Source organism: Dipodomys ordii, unplaced genomic scaffold (genome assembly GCF_000151885.1).
Source record: "Dipodomys ordii isolate 6190 unplaced genomic scaffold, Dord_2.0 Scaffold1000001836, whole genome shotgun sequence".
Lineage (NCBI taxonomy): Eukaryota > Metazoa > Chordata > Mammalia > Rodentia > Heteromyidae > Dipodomys > Dipodomys ordii.
Window position 1 is genome coordinate 2,505 of NW_012285453.1, and position 5,470 is coordinate 7,974.

The window sequence follows — 5,470 nt, forward strand, 5'->3', positions numbered from 1 at the left end:
AGGATGTGAAGGACAAGAGCTAAGTCACATAAAGAAGGTCAAAAAAAAAGAATAGGTGAACAGGATAATAAAGGGAGGAAGAAAAAAAAAGATCAGAAGTTCCCTAGAGCTAGACAAAAAACAAAAAGATAGTTAAGAAAGAAAGAAAAAGAGACAGAAGACAAGAAAAGAAAGGAAACCGCACATTCACGTATTCCTAAAATAAAAATTATAAGAGGAAAAAAAAGTTACTGGAAAACCATTGTTTTTCAAAAAAGGCAAAAATTGATAAAATTTTTAGAAAAGGAAAAAAAAAATTTATATGTATAAGGTACCCAAAAAAAAGGAAAGAAAAGAAAAAAAAGAAAAAAAAAGGGAAAAAAAGAAGAAAAAATTCTTTGATTTTTTTTGGGAGGGGTGGGGAGAATCCTGTATCTCCCTTTTGTCTGTAACCAGCTTCTTGTTGGAGTCTCTGGTCAGCTTGAGGTCCTGTGGCTTGATTGGTTTTTCAAGTCAGTTTGCTCGAACAGGCAGAAAAATGCTCTGCTTTACCCAAAATTTTGGGATCACCCACCCAGATTAGTTTAATGGGAGGCAGATCTGCTTTGAGAATCACAAAATAGGGGGATGCAGTGGTGAGGCTAGGTTCTGGGTAGAGTTGCGGGCTTTCAACAATCAGTATAGCCCTGGGGCTAATTTGTGAAGAAAAGAAAAAAAAAACTCACAGAGCCCAGCCTGGAGCCATTCTCAGGGTTTCTGTATTTCCTTTGATTGTTGAGGCTGCTAGAGGGAGGGGCAGCCACTGGCTCTGGTTACCCAGTGGGGAAAGCCACTCCAATGGCTGCTGCCTGAGCTGGGTGACTTCCCTGGATGGAGCTGCGTCTGGCAGGTCACTTCGCCATTAAGTTCTTGTGACCTGCTAAATGACTCGTTTTATTCCAAGGCCTGAGTTGGAGCTAGCAGCTCCTCCAAGCTTTGTCGGTATCCAAGATGGAGATCACCGGTGCTGGGGGGGGAGGGGTGGCCTTCCCTCCTCTGCTCCCTGAGAAGGAGTGAGGATGTCGGGCTTCTACTCACGCCGAGTCTTGGATCCTGGGTCGTCTCTGGTCTGCAAACTGCAGGATGAAGCTGTCTGCTCCTTGTCGGTTCTTGCTGGTGTTGAGTAGAATCTGCTCGCCCACTGCGTCTGGCTCCTTCATCCCGGACTCTCTATGTGAGCACTCAGGTATTGCCCGGCTGCGGTCTCCACTGCGACCCTGCCGCCGCCGCCGCCGCCGGCGGCTGCTGGCTAGTGCTCAGATGTGTATTCTTGCCTTGGCTTTCTCTCACTTTTCTAACTCTCTGTCCTGTGATGGCACACTTGGTGTGTTTCTCTGGCTTAGGACTGTTCACTGGAACTCTAAAACTGCTTTCTATGCGAGAGCTTGTTCAGATTCCAGCTTCTCCTCCGCCATCTAGTCGCCTCCCTCTCACCTAAATTGTTTACCATTAGAAGTATTTTGATTGCTTTTTATACCCAACATTTTGAGAGAAATGTACTACTTTATAATGTTATTAAAGAAAGACTGATATAAAAATCACTTTTCACCCCAGATAAATATTTTACCTTTCATATACACAAAAATGCAGTCTGACATATTAATGTTAGGAATGAGAGGTTAAAAATCATAGGCACCAAGACCTAAGTATGAATTAAAGACTCTCCAACTTGTGAATACAATTGGTTTAAAAAGACATCAATACTACTGCATTTTTAATTCCTTATGATAATGATTCCCTATGATAATGATAATGAAAATGATAAACTATTAACACTTAAAAATAACTCATTTTCTTGGGAGTAGGACACAAAACACAAGGTTAATTCTAATCATTTAAAAAGACCTTTATTTATACTAAGCATTCACTCATAACTATAAAGATTCTAAAACTAACTGAAGTACAGAGACACAAAGGAAATAATTTAACTGCATCATGTACATTCATTGGTCCGTTAATAGAAAACAAAGTTATACGAATAATTAGCTTACCCAATTCACTTACATTCTTTTATTCTATTCCATTTACTTTAATAAAATCTGGGTTTTCATAAAATGATGCATAAAAAAGCCTATATGCCCACTTACATTTTCAGATCTTAACAATATTTATTTCAGAAAATTTAGCTCTATAGTCAATGAACTGAAATAATACTAAAATATTCAAAGGACTTTCAGAAATTGCAAGACTTCCTCTGGGATGTTATGTATATTGGAAAAGATATTAAAAAAGCCTTATTTGTTACAGTTGCCATAGTTACTCCCACAAAAGAGCCATTGGTAAAGATCCCTGTGCATGTACAAAACACCTTCAAATGCATACACAATCTGGACACGACACATCCTTTTTGTTTGTTCATTTTTGGAAGGAATATCTAACAAGCATATCGACAATACTTATTTTGTCAATAAGATGGGATATTCAAATGTATTATGGGTTTGATTAACTCTTAGTGCGAATAGATATGGTTTTGCAAAGAAAGTGATTTTCTACAGAAATCCGGAAAGAGTTTATCCAACTTATGTTTCACAGGAATAACCAGAGAGTAATACCTGTTTGGTCAAGTCGGTCCAAATCACTCCATGAGTGTATCTTAAAAGTATAACCAATTTAAGAGGTCAAATATGAATTTTGTACTGACAATCATCTTACAGCAATAACTTACTACCTAATTATGTCTGTATCTTCTTACCTCACATAAAATAAGAGCTGAAAGTGGTCTCTTTATCTAACTTAATGCTGTAAATGCTTTGATTATGATGACTTTTTTAGTAGACAAATAATATGTACAGAAGGGTGGTTCCACTGAAATGACATGACAGAACACTAATAAATAAAACATTGCAACACAGTTAGCTCTTTTCAGCCTCAACATGTCCAGATTGGCAAGCAACATTGCAACAGCACACACACACACATATACATGTATACACATGTTCGCACATGTACACACACATATACATGCATGCTAAATTCAGGGTTTATTGTACAAAAAAGTTCAAATAAAATATTAGTGATTAGAACAAATGATAATATGCCTTAATACAAAATAATGCATGAACCATCACCACCAATGTTACATTTTACCTGCCTCTCCAAATGTGACCACTTAATTTATTTTTAATTAATTGATTACCTTATTAATTCGTTTGGTGCTAATACTAGGGCTTGAACTCAGGGCCTGGCTTTGTCCCAGAATTTATTTTTTGTTCAGTTTTCTCAAGGCTAGCATTTTACTGCTTGTACCACAGCTCCATTTCTAGCTTTTTCTGGTTACTTTCAAATCAGAATCTAATGGACTTTTTTTTTCTTGGTCTGCTTTCAAACCACAATCCTCAGATTTCATCTTTCTGATTAACTACTACTGAAGACATAAGCCATCAGTGTGGCTTCTACTTTTTCCTCTATAGTTATCTAATGCACATACTTAAATAGTAATTTAAAACTGAGAGTATAGAAGCAAGATGTACAGTGATAATACTGTCCTGTCAGAAATTCAAGTTAGTAATGTAAATTATTCTTAAGACCATACACAAAAAATACCATATTATAGTGTAAGAGAACTCACTATTGAACATATGAGCCTTAAGAGCTTTCTAATAGATCCATTATTTATTGTTACCCAACATTAGAAAAATGTATGAGGCATTGGTAAAATAGAAGTCCTTTGCATGACTACATATATTCCTTGTTTTTTTAAAGACACTTGCTTTCATCTAAAAAGTAGGCCTGTCTATTGTCTTCATGTGATTTCAATAATTGACAGTGCTTATTGAGAAGGTCAAAATGTATTAGTAGTCCTTCACTATCAATTCTCATTTTTCTTCTTGGAGAATATAATGATCAAATCAATAATTCAGAATCAGAAATCAATAGTTCAGAATCATGCTTCCATTGCAAGTGGATCACAAGAAATCCTCAATACCAATTTCCACAAAGTTTTGTCACAGATACAATTTCCCTGCCTTCTCTAGCTGCTTTACTACCTTCCTATTTCTTCATTATACAGGAAAAGTGTGATTCACCTGATTTCAGTCAGATCTGTTGCTAGAATTATCAAGGAATTAGTTTATTGTCTCTAATTTGGTCAAAGTTATGCTCTTTATGTAGGCTACTATAAATGTATTTACTAATTTCAAGTAAATACATAAATTCTATTCCCATCTTTTTTAAAAAATAAAATTTTGTTTGCTCTATAAATTGATCAGAGGCATGGATTTTTTGGCTAGCTAGGTCATTGCACATCATCTGTCTCTCTCTCTCCCTTTCTTGGTTCTCATAGATAATATGATTGCTCCATAATTATCTTGATTTATTTTGCTTTCATATTTTTGGTTGCATCATTTCAGTTTTTGCTCGGCCATTTCCCAAATCATTTATATAGAAGGCGTTATTTCCTAATTTCTCATTCCTAGAATAAGCTGCACATGAAGACATCACTGGTCCTCATTTTCAGTGTGTACATTTGAATACGGAGGAACATCTTTCCTCTGCTCTCCATCAATTCCCTACTCTCCAGTTAGAATAATTTCGAATAGTAAAATTGGAAAAAGAGAAAATAAATCATGGTGAATAAACAGTTGCAAAAAAATCACTGGATATTTCTGACCAGTTCAACCAATGTGAACTATTCGGAAAATACATGGTCACCTCATTCCCACTGGCACTCAAAGTTTCTGGTTAGGTAATTCTTAGGAATATGAAGAACAAGATGAAAAAATAAGGAATGATATCAATTGCAAGAAAAAAATGGAGAAGGATCCAAGCAAAATTCTTCATTGGGCTGCCAAAAATATTCGGCTTACTACAGTGCAGAGACTTCTTTCCCAAAAGGCCACTCATGTGAATAGGAGGAATGACGATGAGTATACCCCTCTTCATCGAGAAGCGTACAGTGGACAATTAGACATTGTCAGTGAGTTGGTGTCTCAAGCGGCACATGCAATAACTGTAGATGACTGGACAACCCTGCACAGTGCATATACGTGGAATAATACCAGAGTGACTTCTTTATTACTTCATCATGATGCAAACACCAATGCCCAACTAAAGGCCTCTTGTCTCCCTTACATCTTGCTGCTGCGAATTGAGCTAGCAAAGATACGCTGGATCTCCTTGTGTTGAACCATTATATAAAACCAGGCCTGGAGATCAACATAGAAAAAATTGCATTTGATATTGCCAAAAGGATAAGTATGTATCACTACTTCTATGAAGTTGTGGAAGGCTGTACAAATTGTTCACCTATGTCCTAATGGTCGGGTTAAGTTTCTTAAATTTCAAAAATGCAAGTCGATCTTTTGTGTCCCTATAAAATATTTTCACAATCCAAATAAGAGCAATATATTTTATTTTGTTCTGTCATGGGGCTTGAACTCTGGGCCTGGGAGCTATCTCTGTGCTCTTCAGCTCAAGGTGAGCGCTCTACTACTTGAGCCTCAGCTCCACTTCC

General features: G+C 36.7%; 1 pseudogene; it reads left to right on the forward strand.

Annotated features, from left to right (window-relative positions):
* Window positions 1-4,598: 4,598 nt before the first annotated feature.
* LOC106002806 lies at window positions 4,599-5,273 on the forward strand (annotated as a pseudogene).
* The last annotated feature ends 197 nt before the right edge of the window (window positions 5,274-5,470 follow it).